The 15447-nt window shown below is 48.1% G+C and overlaps 1 long non-coding RNA gene across 1 annotated transcript in view; it reads left to right on the forward strand.

Annotated features, from left to right (window-relative positions):
• Positions 1-14842, forward strand: part of LOC122564855 (uncharacterized) — a 127575-nt gene extending 112733 nt beyond the window's left edge. Inside the window, exon 3 of the long non-coding RNA XR_015759601.1 lies at positions 14730-14842. This is a non-coding gene — a long non-coding RNA (uncharacterized LOC122564855). The remainder of the gene's footprint in view (positions 1-14729) is intronic.
• The last annotated feature ends 605 nt before the right edge of the window (positions 14843-15447 follow it).

Raw genomic sequence — 15447 nt, forward strand, 5'->3', positions numbered from 1 at the left:
GAGTGCCTGTGACTCACACTTCATTCCATAGCACCTGTGACTCACTCTCATTCCAGAGCACCTGTGACTCACTCTCCATTCCGGAGTGCCTGTGACTCACTCTCATTCCAGAGCAACTGCAACTCACTCTCATTTCAGAGTGCCTGTAACTTACTCTCATTCCAGAGCACCTGTGACTCACTCTCATTCCAGAGTGCCTGTGACTCACTCTCATTCCAGAGCGCCTGTAACTCACTCTCATTCCAGAGCGCCTCTGACTCACTCCCATTCCAGAGCGCCTGTAACTCACTCTCATTCCAGAGCGCCTGTGACTCACACTCCATTCCAGAGCGCCTGTAACTTACTCTCATTCCAGAGTGCCTGTGACTCACTCTCATTCCAGAGCGCCTGTGACTCACTCTCATTCCAGAGCACCTGTGACTCACTCTCATTTCAGAGTGTCTGTAACTCGCTCTCATTCCAGAGCACCTGTGACTCACTCCCATTCCAGAGCACCTGTAACTCACACTCATTCCAGAGCACCTGTGACTCACTCCCATTCCAGAGCACCTGTGACTGACTCTCCATTCCAGAGCGCCTATAACTCACTCTCATTCCAGAGCGCCTGTGACTCACTCTCATTCCAGAGCGCCTGTGACTCAGTCTCATTCCAGAGTGCCTGTGACTCACTCTCATTCCAGAGCGCCTGTGACTCACTCTCCATTCCAAAGCGCCTGAAACTCACTCTCCATTCCAGAGTCCCTGTGACTCACACTTCATTCCATAGCACCTGTGACTCACTCTCCATTCCCGAGCACATGTGACTCACTCTCATTCCAGAGCGCCTGTAACTTACTCTCCATTCTAGAGCGCCTGTAACTCACTCTCCATTCCAGAGCACCTGTGACTCACTCTTCATTCCAGAGTGCCTGTAACTCACTCTCATTCCAGAGCACCTGCAACTCACTCTCATTTCAGAGTGCCTGTGACTCACACTCCATTCCAGAGTGCCTGTGACTCACTCTCATTCCAGAGCACCTGTGACTCACTCTCATTTCAGAGTGTCTGTAACTCGCTCTCATTCCAGAGCACCTGTGACTCACTCCCATTCCAGAGCACCTGTAACTCACACTCATTCCAGAGCACCTGTGACTCACTCCCATTCCAGAGCACCTGTGACTGACTCTCCATTCCAGAGCGCCTATAACTCACTCTCATTCCAGAGCGCCTGTGACTCACTCTCATTCCAGAGCGCCTGTGACTCACACTCCATTCCAGAGTGCCTGTGACTCACTCTCATTCCAGAGCGCCTGTGACTCACTCTCCATTCCAAAGCGCCTGAAACTCACTCTCCATTCCAGAGTGCCTGTGACTCACACTTCATTCCATAGCACCTGTGACTCACTCTCCATTCCCGAGCACATGTGACTCACTCTCATTCCAGAGCGCCTGTAACTCACTCTCCATTCCAGAGCACCTGTGACTCACTCCCATTCCAGAGCGCCTGTAACTCACTCTCCATTCTAGAGCGCCTGTAACTCACTCTCCATTCCAGAGCACCTGTGACTCACTCTTCATTCCAGAGTGCCTGTAACTCACTCTCATTCCAGAGCACCTGCAACTCACTCTCATTTCAGAGTGCCTGTGACTCACACTCCATTCCAGAGTGCCTGTGACTCACTCTCATTCCAGAGCGCCTGTGACTCACTCTCCATTCCAAAGCGCCTGAAACTCACTCTCCATTCCAGAGTGCCTGTGACTCACACTTCATTCCAGAGCACCTGTGACTCACTCTCCATTCCCGAGCACCTGTGACTCACTCTCATTCCAGAGCGCCTGTAACTCACTCTCCATTCTAGAGCGCCTGTAACTCACTCTCCATTCCAGAGCACCTGTGACTCACACTTCATTCCAGAGCACCTGTAACTCACTCTCCATTCCAGAGCACCTGTGACTCACTCTCATTCCAGAGCGCCTGTAACTCACTCTCCATTCCAGAGCGCCTGTGACTCACTCTCATTCCAGAGGGCCTGTGACTCACACTCCAGTCCAGAGTGCCTGTGACTCACTCTCATTCCAGAGCGCCTGTGACTCACTCTCCATTCCAAGGCGCCTGAAACTCACTCTCCATTCCAGAGTGCCTATGACTCACACTTCATTCCAGAGCACCTGTGACTCACTCTCCATTCCCGAGCACCTGTGACTCACTCTCATTCCAGAGCGCCTGTAACTCACTCTCCATTCCAGAGCACCTGTGACTCACTCTCATTCCAGAGCGCCTGTAACTCACTCTCCATTCTAGAGCACCTGCAACTCACTCTCCATTCCAGAGCACCTGTGACTCACTCTTCATTCCAGAGTGCCTGAAACTCACTCTCCATTCCAGAGTGCCTGTGACTCACACTTCATTCCAGAGCACCTGTGACTCACTCTCCATTCCAGAGCACCTGTGACTCACTCTCATTCCAGAGCGCCTGTGGCTCATTCTCATTCCAGAATGCCTGTGACTCAGCCTCCATTCCAGTGCCTGTGACTTACTCGCATTCCAGAGTGCCTGTGACTCACTCTCATTCCAGAGCACCTGTGACTCACTCTCATTCCAGAGCGCCTGTAACTCACTCTCATTCCAGAGCACCTGCAACTCACTCTCATTTCAGAGTGCCTGTAACTCACTCTCATTCCAGAGCGCCTGTGACTCACTCTCATTCCAGAGCGCCTGTGACTCACACTCCATTCCAGAGCACCTGTGACTCACTCTCATTTCAGAGCACCTGCAACTCACTCTCATTTCAGCGCGCTTGTGACTCACTCTCCATTCCAGAGCACCTGTGACTCACTCCCATTCCAGAGCACCTGTAACTCACATTCATTCCAGAGCACCTGTGACTGACTCTCCATTCCAGAGCGCCTATAACTCACTCTCATTCCAGAGCGCCTGTGACTCACTCTCATTCCAGAGCGCCTGTGACTCACACTCCATTCCAGAGTGCCTGTGACTCACTCTCATTCCAGAGCGCCTGTGACTCACTCTCCATTCCAAAGCACCTGAAACTCACTCTCCATTCCAGAGTGCCTGTGACTCACACTTCATTCCATAGCACCTGTGACTCACTCTCATTCCAGAGCACCTGTGACTCACTCTCCATTCCGGAGTGCCTGTGACTCACTCTCATTCCAGAGCAACTGCAACTCACTCTCATTTCAGAGTGCCTGTAACTTACTCTCATTCCAGAGCACCTGTGACTCACTCTCATTCCAGAGTGCCTGTGACTCACTCTCATTCCAGAGCGCCTGTAACTCACTCTCATTCCAGAGCGCCTCTGACTCACTCCCATTCCAGAGCACCTGTGACTGACTCTCCATTCCAGAGCGCCTGTAACTTACTCTCATTCCAGAGTGCCTGTGACTCACTCTCATTCCAGAGCGCCTGTGACTCACTCTCATTCCAGAGCACCTGTGACTCACTCTCATTTCAGAGTGTCTGTAACTCGCTCTCATTCCAGAGCACCTGTGACTCACTCCCATTCCAGAGCACCTGTAACTCACACTCATTCCAGAGCACCTGTGACTCACTCCCATTCCAGAGCACCTGTGACTGACTCTCCATTCCAGAGCGCCTATAACTCACTCTCATTCCAGAGCGCCTGTGACTCACTCTCATTCCAGAGCGCCTGTGACTCACACTCCATTCCAGAGTGCCTGTGACTCACTCTCATTCCAGAGCGCCTGTGACTCACTCTCCATTCCAAAGCGCCTGAAACTCACTCTCCATTCCAGAGTCCCTGTGACTCACACTTCATTCCATAGCACCTGTGACTCACTCTCCATTCCCGAGCACATGTGACTCACTCTCATTCCAGAGCGCCTGTAACTTACTCTCCATTCTAGAGCGCCTGTAACTCACTCTCCATTCCAGAGCACCTGTGACTCACTCTTCATTCCAGAGTGCCTGTAACTCACTCTCATTCCAGAGCACCTGCAACTCACTCTCATTTCAGAGTGCCTGTGACTCACACTCCATTCCAGAGTGCCTGTGACTCACTCTCATTCCAGAGCACCTGTGACTCACTCTCATTTCAGAGTGTCTGTAACTCGCTCTCATTCCAGAGCACCTGTGACTCACTCCCATTCCAGAGCACCTGTAACTCACACTCATTCCAGAGCACCTGTGACTCACTCCCATTCCAGAGCACCTGTGACTGACTCTCCATTCCAGAGCGCCTATAACTCACTCTCATTCCAGAGCGCCTGTGACTCACTCTCATTCCAGAGCGCCTGTGACTCACACTCCATTCCAGAGTGCCTGTGACTCACTCTCATTCCAGAGCGCCTGTGACTCACTCTCCATTCCAAAGCGCCTGAAACTCACTCTCCATTCCAGAGTGCCTGTGACTCACACTTCATTCCATAGCACCTGTGACTCACTCTCCATTCCCGAGCACATGTGACTCACTCTCATTCCAGAGCGCCTGTAACTCACTCTCCATTCCAGAGCACCTGTGACTCACTCCCATTCCAGAGCGCCTGTAACTTACTCTCCATTCTAGAGCGCCTGTAACTCACTCTCCATTCCAGAGCACCTGTGACTCACTCTTCATTCCAGAGTGCCTGTAACTCACTCTCATTCCAGAGCACCTGCAACTCACTCTCATTTCAGAGTGCCTGTGACTCACACTCCATTCCAGAGTGCCTGTGACTCACTCTCATTCCAGAGCGCCTGTGACTCACTCTCCATTCCAAAGCGCCTGAAACTCACTCTCCATTCCAGAGTGCCTGTGACTCACACTTCATTCCAGAGCACCTGTGACTCACTCTCCATTCCCGAGCACCTGTGACTCACTCTCATTCCAGAGCGCCTGTAACTCACTCTCCATTCTAGAGCGCCTGTAACTCACTCTCCATTCCAGAGCACCTGTGACTCACACTTCATTCCAGAGCACCTGTAACTCACTCTCCATTCCAGAGCACCTGTGACTCACTCTCATTCCAGAGCGCCTGTAACTCACTCTCCATTCTAGAGCGCCTGTTACTCACTCTCCATTCCAGAGCACCTGTGACTCACTCTTCATTCCAGAGTGCCTGAAACTCACTCTCCATTCCAGAGTGCCTGTGACTCACACTTCATTCCAGAGCACCTGTGACTCACTCTCCATTCCAGAGCACGTGTGACTCACTCTCATTCCAGAGTGCCTGTGACTCACTCTCATTCCAGAGCGCCTGTAACTCACTCTCATTCCAGAGCGCCTCTGACTCACTCCCATTCCAGAGCACCTGTGACTGACTCTCCATTCCAGAGCGCCTGTAACTTACTCTCATTCCAGAGTGCCTGTGACTCACTCTCATTCCAGAGCGCCTGTGACTCACTCTCATTCCAGAGCACCTGTGACTCACTCTCATTTCAGAGTGTCTGTAACTCGCTCTCATTCCAGAGCACCTGTGACTCACTCCCATTCCAGAGCGCCTATAACTCACTCTCATTCCAGAGCGCCTGTGACTCACTCTCATTCCAGAGCGCCTGTGACTCACACTCCATTCCAGAGTGCCTGTGACTCACTCTCATTCCAGAGCGCCTGTGACTCACTCTCCATTCCAAAGCGCCTGAAACTCACTCTCCATTCCAGAGTGCCTGTGACTCACACTTCATTCCATAGCACCTGTGACTCACTCTCATTCCAGAGCACCTGTGACTCACTCTCCATTCCGGAGTGCCTGTGACTCACTCTCATTCCAGAGCAACTGCAACTCACTCTCATTTCAGAGTGCCTGTAACTTACTCTCATTCCAGAGCACCTGTGACTCACTCTCATTCCAGAGTGCCTGTGACTCACTCTCATTCCAGAGCGCCTGTAACTCACTCTCATTCCAGAGCGCCTCTGACTCACTCCCATTCCAGAGCACCTGTGACTGACTCTCCATTCCAGAGCGCCTGTAACTTACTCTCATTCCAGAGTGCCTGTGACTCACTCTCATTCCAGAGCGCCTGTGACTCACTCTCATTCCAGAGCACCTGTGACTCACTCTCATTTCAGAGTGTCTGTAACTCGCTCTCATTCCAGAGCACCTGTGACTCACTCCCATTCCAGAGCACCTGTAACTCACACTCATTCCAGAGCACCTGTGACTGACTCCCATTCCAGAGCACCTGTGACTGACTCTCCATTCCAGAGCGCCTATAACTCACTCTCATTCCAGAGCGCCTGTGATTCACTCTCATTCCAGAGCGCCTGTGACTCACACTCCATTCCAGAGTGCCTGTGACTCACTCTCATTCCAGAGCGCCTGTGACTCACTCTCCATTCCAAAGCGCCTGAAACTCACTCTCCATTCCAGAGTGCCTGTGACACACACTTCATTCCATAGCACCTGTGACTCACTCTCCATTCCCGAGCACATGTGACTCACTCTCATTCCAGAGCGCCTGTAACTCACTCTCCATTCCAGAGCACCTGTGACTCACTCCCATTCCAGAGCGCCTGTAACTCACTCTCCATTCTAGAGCGCCTGTAACTCACTCTCCATTCCAGAGCACCTGTGACTCACTCTTCATTCCAGAGTGCCTGTAACTCACTCTCATTCCAGAGCACCTGCAACTCACTCTCATTTCAGAGTGCCTGTGACTCACACTCCATTCCAGAGTGCCTGTGACTCACTCTCATTCCAGAGCGCCTGTGACTCACTCTCCATTCCAAAGCGCCTGAAACTCACTCTCCATTCCAGAGTGCCTGTGACTCACACTTCATTCCAGAGCACCTGTGACTCACTCTCCATTCCCGAGCACCTGTGACTCACTCTCATTCCAGAGCGCCTGTAACTCACTCTCCATTCTAGAGCGCCTGTAACTCACTCTCCATTCCAGAGCACCTGTGACTCACACTTCATTCCAGAGCACCTGTAACTCACTCTCCATTCCAGAGCACCTGTGACTCACTCTCATTCCAGAGCGCCTGTAACTCACTCTCCATTCTAGAGCGCCTGTTACTCACTCTCCATTCCAGAGCACCTGTGACTCACTCTTCATTCCAGAGTGCCTGAAACTCACTCTCCATTCCAGAGTGCCTGTGACTCACACTTCATTCCAGAGCACCTGTGACTCACTCTCCATTCCAGAGCACGTGTGACTCACTCTCATTCCAGAGTGCCTGTGACTCACTCTCCATTCCAGAACGCCTGTGACTCACTCTCATTCCAGAGCGCCTGTAACTCACTCTCATTCCAGAGCGCCTCTGACTCACTCCCATTCCAGAGCACCTGTGACTGATTCTCCATTCCAGAGCGCCTGTAACTTACTCTCATTCCAGAGTGCCTGTAACTCACTCTCATTCCAGAGCGCCTGTGACTCACTCTCATTCCAGAGCACCTGTGACTCACTCTCATTTCAGAGTGTCTGTAACTCGCTCTCATTCCAGAGCACCTGTGACTCACTCCCATTCCAGAGCACCTGTAACTCACATTCATTCCAGAGCACCTGTGACTGACTCTCCATTCCAGAGCGCCTATAACTCACTCTCATTCCAGAGCGCCTGTGACTCACTCTCATTCCAGAGCGCCTGTGACTCACACTCCATTCCAGAGTGCCTGTGACTCACTCTCATTCCAGAGCGCCTGTGACTCACACTCCATTCCAGAGTGCCTGTGACTCACACTTCATTCCATAGCACCTGTGACTCACTCTCATTCCAGAGCACCTGTGACTCACTCTCCATTCCGGAGTGCCTGTGACTCACTCTCATTCCAGAGCACCTGCAACTCACTCTCATTTCAGAGTGCCTGTAACTTACTCTCATTCCAGAGCACCTGTGACTCACTCTCATTCCAGAGTGCCTGTGACTCACTCTCATTCCAGAGCGCCTGTAACTCACTCTCATTCCAGAGCGCCTCTGACTCACTCCCATTCCAGAGCACCTGTGACTGACTCTCCATTCCAGAGCGCCTGTAACTTACTCTCATTTCAGAGTGCCTGTGACTCACTCTCATTCCAGAGCGCCTGTGACTCACTCTCATTCCAGAGCACCTGTGACTCACTCTCATTTCAGAGTGTCTGTAACTCGCTCTCATTCCAGAGCACCTGTGACTCACTCCCATTCCAGAGCACCTGTAACTCACACTCATTCCAGAGCACCTGTGACTGACTCCCATTCCAGAGCACCTGTGACTGACTCTCCATTCCAGAGCGCCTATAACTCACTCTCATTCCAGAGCGCCTGTGATTCACTCTCATTCCAGAGCGCCTGTGACTCACACTCCATTCCAGAGTGCCTGTGACTCACTCTCATTCCAGAGCGCCTGTGACTCATTCTCATTCCAGAACGCCTGTGACTCACTCCCATTCCAGAGCACCTGTGACTCACTCTCATTTCAGAACGCCTGTGACTGACTCTCCATTCCAGTGCCTGTGACTCACTCTCAGTCCAGAGCACCTGTGACTCACTCTCATTCCAGAACGCCTGTGACTCACTCTCCATTCCAGTGCCTGTGACTCACTCTCATTCCAGAGCACCTGTGACTCACTCTCCATTCAAGAGCACCTGTGACTCACTCTCATTCCAGAACACCTGTGCATCACTCTCATTCCAGAGCACCTGTGACTCACTCTCATTTCAGAGCAACTGTGACTCACTCTCATTCCAGAACGCCTGTGACTCACTCTCATTCCAGTGCGCCTGTGACTCACTCTCATTTCAGAGCACCTGCACCTCACTCTCATTTCTGAGTGCCTGTAACTCACTCTCATTCCAGAGCACCTGTGACTCACTCTCATTCCAGAGCACCTGTGACTCACTCTCATTTCAGAGCGCTTGTGACTCACTCTCATTCCAGAGCACCTGTGACTCACTCCCATTCCAGAGCACCTGCAACTCACTCTCATTCCAGAGCGCCTGTTACTCACTCTCATTCCAGAGCGCCTGTGACTCACTCCCATTCCAGAGCACCTGTGACTCACTCTCATTCCAGAGCACCTGTGACTCACTCTCCATTCCAGAGCGCCTGTAACTCACTCTCATTCCAGAGCGCCTGTGATTCACTCTCATTCCAGAGCACCTGTGACTCACTCTCATTTCAGAGTGTCTGTAACTCACTCTCATTCCAGAGCACCTGCAACTCACTCTCATTCCAGAGCACCTGTGACTCACTCCCATTCCAGAGTGCCTGTAACTCACTCTCATTCCAGAGCACCTGTGACTCACTCTCATTCCAGAGCACATGTGACTGACTCTCCATTCCAGAGCGCCTGTAACTCACTCTCATTCCAGAGCGCCTGTGACTGACTCTCCATTCCAGAGTGCCTGTAACTCACTCTCATTCCAGAGTGCCTGTGACTCACTCTCATTCCAGAGCACCTGCAACTCACTCTCATTTCAGAGTGCCTGTAACTCACTCTCATTCCAGAGTGCCTGTGACTCACTCTCCATTCCAGAGCGCCTGTGACTCACTCTCATTCCAGAGCGCCTGTGACTCACTCTCATTCCAGAGCGCCTGTAACTCACTCTCATTTCCGAGCTCCTGTAACTCACTCTCATTCCAGAGCGCCTGTAACTCACTCTCATTTCAGAGCTCCTGTAACTCACTCTCATTCCAGAGCTCCTGTGACTCACTCTCATTCCAGAACGCCTGTGACTCACTCCCATTCCAGAGTGCCTGTGACTCACTCTCATTCCAGAGTGCCTGTAACTCACTCTCATTTCAGAGTTTCTGTAACTCACTCTCATTCCAGAGCACCTGTGACTCACTCTCCATTCCAGAGTGCCTGTGACTCACTCTCATTCCAGAGCGCCTGTGACTCACTCCCATTCCAGAGCGCCTGTGACTCACTCTCATTCCAGAGTGCCTGTGACTCACTCTCATTCCAGAGCACCTGCAACTCACTCTCATTTCAGAGCTCCTGTGACTCACTCTCATTCCAGAGCACCTGTGACTCACTCTCACAGATAGATCAAAGATCATAGAGTCGTGCAGCACGGAAACAGGCCCTTCGGCCCAACCCAACCAGGTTTCCTAAACTGAACTAATCCCATTTGCCTGCGTTGGGTCTGTATCCCTCTCAACCTTTCCTATTCAGTTGTTTATTTTAAACCCTAGACTGAAAGATTTTTGTTCGGTTCTGCTTGCTGACACTGATGCATGCACTATGCACTGCTTTAAATTGTGTGTGTGCAGATTTCAGGGGGATGCAGCCTGGGAGAGGATTTAGGGGTGACAGAGGAAGATTGGGACCAGGAAGCAGAGGGAGAGGTGGGGAGGACCTGAGAAGAAGAGAGATCAGGATCTGGGAAAGAATGCAGGGAATGATGTGGGAGGATGTTGTTGGGTTGTTGGGGGGGGGGGGGGGAAGGCGCAAAGAATGGGAGCCAGGGTTGGGAGCAAGTGCCAGGGAGAGGACCTTCTAGCTCTTGGGCCATTCTTGCACCACCCCATTCCCAGTTCCTGGACCCTCCTTGTCATTCCTTATGCCCTTCTGCTTCTGGTTCCTTATCCCATCTCTTTCTGGGGACTCCATGTCCCCTCTCCCATTCCAGAGTTCCTGATAATCACTCTCATTCCAGAGCGCCTGTGACTCACTCTCATTCCAGAGCGCCTGTGAGGCAGTCTCCGTTCCCAGGAGTTTTATAACCATTCCCAGGCAAGTTCCCAATTTGTTACAATTCTAAATGGGTATCCCTAACTGGTTATGTTCCCTTGTGAGAAAGGATAAACTGGCTCAATTCCAGCCTCAGCTGGTTGCAACAAAGTTAATTTGGAAAAGATCCCTTCCATCATTTATAACCTTTTTCCAAAAGTAGTCATTGCTGTAAATGGAGTTATTTTAACCACGATTTAAAGAAACAGTAAGTTATTACCTACGAAAACATGAGAAAAGATAGCAAAATAGACACATATACATAGAAATGAGAGGTGAGTCCAAAAGGTAAAGGTTAAAAAATATACACCATTCATTCTTTGGCTTGTCTGTTATAAATAGAGATTTTTGTCATTAAAGTGGGCGGCTTTAGTAGCACTGATTTTGACAGCCTAGTTTTTTGGAGATTCTTGGTTCTGTAGATAGCTGAATGGAGTTTGCCCAGTTTCCTTCAACAGTATTTGTTGACTTATTTTCAGCAGAGAGAGTTTATATCTTTTTGCCCACACATAGAGGTTTGGCTAAATTATTCAAGTGCATTCTTTCACATCATTAACTGGTGAAGCAATCTTAGACTATTTGTGTTTTGATTTCTCCTTTGACATGACTCCATTTTACACTTGGTTCCTGGTGGCTTGTATACAATAGTGATTTGGTGTCACGCTTTCTTCTTGCTTAGTGTATTGAAAGACACTTATGTCATATTTTGTGTTTTTCCTGAAACTGATGCAGGTTGTTGGTGTATTTTTATCTGTGCTGTCGCCATTTTGCTCAGAAATGTCTCAAAAATCTTGATTTATTATTGTCACATGTACCTAAGTACAGTGAAAAATTTTGACTTGCATGCAATACAGGCAGATCATACCATATAAGGATCATAGGGTAATAGAACAGACTGAGAATACAAAGTTACGACTGCAAAGAAGATGCACGAAAAGCAAGGTCAACATTAGATTTGAAATTTGAGAGGTTCATTCAGAGGTCTTGGGGGAAGGAAGCTGTTCTTGAAACGGTAAGTACGTGTGTTTAAGTTTTTGTATTTTCCAGGAGGAAGTGAAGACTGCAGCTGCTGGAGATCAGCGAGGAGAGTGTGGTGCTGGAAAAGCACAGCAGGTCAGGCAGCATCCGAGGAGCAGGAGAATTGACATTTTGGGTATACGAAGGGCTTATGTCCGAAACGTTGATTCTCCTGCTGCTCGGATGCTGCCTGACCTGCTGTGCTTTGCAGCGCCACACTCTCAACATTTTGTATCTTCTGCTTGACAGAAGAAATTGGAAGAGGTCATAACTGGGTTGAGAGGGATCTTTGATGATGTTGGCTGCCTTTCCTATCTTCTTATTTGAGTCCAGTGTTAAGACCTTTATGCCCTTGGCATTTCTGCCTGCAAAAGCTGCCATTGTTGCCTTTGAAGAGTTACAGCCACCATGCAAATGGAGATGTTAGCTTGGAGAGCACATCAAACTGTGATCAATTAAGAGTAGTGGCATTTTGCAGAACCATGAATGATAGTGCTTGGCAAGGAGCTGGGATAGCATTGTTTTTATAGAAGACCTCTCTATTTTGGACTCTGTGCAGGTCTCTCAGTTGCTAATTTCAAACTGAAGCACTGCCAGTGTTTGTGTGTTTGTTAACAGCCTTAAGTTCCAACATGTTCCACAAATTTCCCAATTAAATATGTCTCCAGTAAATAGACCAACACCTTCCAAAGCAATTTTTCATATTTTCACTATCCTCATAGCAACTGTAAAATTCTCAGGAAGGAAACCTCAAGAAATAGTAAGGAACTTCCAAAACAGAACTGCAGAAGCTGTTAATGGATGCTTCTACATAGACATCCACCATGATATAGGCACCTTTTGACAACACCCGTGCTTCCCTTTCTGACAAAGAATAGAGCATCCAAACAGGGGGCCCTGTGGTGCAATGGTAATGTCCCTACCTCTGAACCAAGACACCTGGGCTCAAGTCCCTCCAACTCCAACCAGAGGTGTGCAATAACATCACTGAACAGGTTGAGTAGAAACTACATCAGGTGACCAAATGGAGTGCAGTGGTAGTGTCCCATCTCTGAGTTGGGAGATCCAGGTTCACATCCCACCTACTCCAGAGGTCTGTAATAACATCACTGAACTCGTTGGTTAAAATATCAATGATGTAGAGGTGCTGGTGTTGGACTGGGGTGGACAAAGTTAAAAATTATGCAACACCAGGTTTATTTGGAAATACTAGGTTTCAGACTGCTGCTCCTTCATCAGGTAACTAGTGGACAGGATCATAAAATAAAGAATTTATAGCAAAATATCATAGTGTCATGCAATTAAAATGATATATTGAACAAACCAAGACTGCTGTTAAATCTTTCATCTTTTAGAATGGGTTGCAGGTTTCAGTTCATTAATATGTAAATCCCAGAACTTCTTTTAAGTCACCTTCTCGAGATAATTTAAGGTTTTATGAAAAAAAATGACATCTCAGCTCAGACAATGTATTAAGGATGTGAGATTAGAGTTTGTATTCCAATCTTGAGTCAGACTGGTTCTATTTCCAAAGTAAGAATTTATAAAATGTTATATGGATTGATTGCCTACAGATTGTGTGCTTTTTGAGCAAAAATAGAATGTATTTGCAAATACAATTCTGCAAATGCAAATTCACCCCATAGACTTATAAGTGTGTGTGTGTGCATGTGTGAGAGAGAGAGAGAGAGAATGTGTGAGTGTGAATGCGCGTGAGAGAATGTGTGTTTACGTGCGTGCATGCTTGGTAGAATGTGCGTGCGAGTGTGACGGAGTGTAAGCATGTGAGTGGGTGTGTGCATGGGGGTTGTGTGTGCATGTGCGCCTGTGTATGTGTGAGTGTATAGTGTAGTGGGTCACCTGTAGTGTGACATTAACCCAAGGTCCCAGTTGAGACCACCCTCATGAGTACGGAACTTGGCTATCAGCCTCTGCTCGGCCACTCTGCATTGTTGCATATCCTGAAGTCCTTCAAGGCGGACTTCGGGATATGCAACAATGCACAGTGGCCGAGCAGAGGCTAATAGCCAGGTTCAGTACCCATGAGGATGGCTTCAAACGGGACTTTGGGTTAATGTCACACTACAGGTGACACTACTACACTATACAGTCTCTCACAGCATATACAGACACTCTTACATACTCACACACTCACACAGACCCTCTCTCATGCACATGCTCTCTCTCAGACATACACACATACAACCCCCACAGTCACACCCATGCACAAACCCTCTCACAGGCTTGTACTCCATCACACTTACGCACGCACTCTACCAAGCATGCACACACACAAACACACACTCTCTGACACGCACTCACACGGACACACTCACATGCACACACACTCTTTCTCTCTCTCTCTCACTCAGTCTCTCCCTCACATGCAAATCTATGGGATGAATTTGCCTTTGCAGAATTGTATTTGCAGATACATTCTATTTTTGCTCAAAAAGCACAGAACCTGCAGGCAGTCAATGCAGATTTATACATTTTATAATTTCCTACTTTGGAAGTAGAACCAGTCTAACTCAAGATTGGGACAAAGTTAAAAATCACACAACACCAGGTTATAGTCCAACAGGTTTATTTGAAAGCACTAGTTTTCAAAGCGCTGTTCCTTCATCTGGTGATTGTGGAGCATAATACCATAAGACACAGAATTTATAACAAAAGCTTACAGTGTCATGCAACTGAAATGATATATTGAACAAAACCTGGATTGTTGATAACTAAGGTTATCTCAAGAAGGTAACTTGAAAGAAATTCTGGGATTTATTTATTAACGAGCCGAAACCCGCAACCCATTCCAAAAAATGAAAGACTGAACAACATTCCAGGTTTGTTCAATATATCATTTCAGTTGCATGACTTTGTAATCTTTTGCTTTAAATTCTATGTCTTATGGTTCTGCTCCACAACTACCTGATGAAGGAGCAGTTCTCCGAAAGCTAGTTTTTCCAAAAAAACCCCCTGTTGAACTCTAACCTGGTGTTGTATTTTAACTAAAAATACCAAAGCAGTAAATTGTAGAACACCTGATTTTACTGTGCATTTGAGAATAACACTTGTGTCAACATATTCAATGATCCACAAATTATTCTGTTTGATTTTACAGCCAAACTGTAAAATAACAAGACGTATCACTGGAGTGTGTTCCCGAATCTATGACCCAGTCTGTGGAACTGATGCGATTACGTATAGCAACGAATGTACTCTCTGTGCTGCAAGATGGTACAACCACACTCTTAATGTCATAGTCATAGAGTCATAGATGTACAGCACGGTCCTTCTAGAAAAATAAAACTTAGTGTCCTCAAATACTTTGGGTTTTGAAAACATGTAACATTCTTATCAGTACAAACAAACTGGAGAATATACATATATTATTCTCTATGTATCCCAAGAGGTGCCTCTATCCTGGGTAGTATTTACTCAGTCAGGTAGACTGTACATTCTTAAAAAAAACCTACTAGAATATCTATACCTGATTCTTCTGAAATGTGATAAATAACACTGCCAATAACTAAATTAAACAGCTGTGTGAGTTATGTCTTGAGTGGAACTCAGTTGTGAATAGAAATAAAAATAATTTATGAAAGGGGATCAGTCAGATGTTCAGAAATTTCTGAATTTGAAAGTAGCAGATTCAAAGACCCATCTAATTGTATAATGTAGTCTCGCACTTTAATAGTAGATAGTAGGGGTAGTGGCTCGGTGACTCAGTGGTTAGCACTGCTGCCCCAGGGTGCCAGTTCAATTCCAGCCTCAGGTGACTGCCTGTGTGGAGTTTGCACATTCTCCCCGTGTCTGCGTGGGTTTCCTCTGGTGCTCTG

The sequence above is a fragment of the Chiloscyllium plagiosum genome, unplaced genomic scaffold (genome assembly GCF_037043375.1).
Source record: "Chiloscyllium plagiosum isolate Xiang-an unplaced genomic scaffold, Cpla_swu_hap1 HiC_scaffold_2, whole genome shotgun sequence".
Lineage (NCBI taxonomy): Eukaryota > Metazoa > Chordata > Chondrichthyes > Orectolobiformes > Hemiscylliidae > Chiloscyllium > Chiloscyllium plagiosum.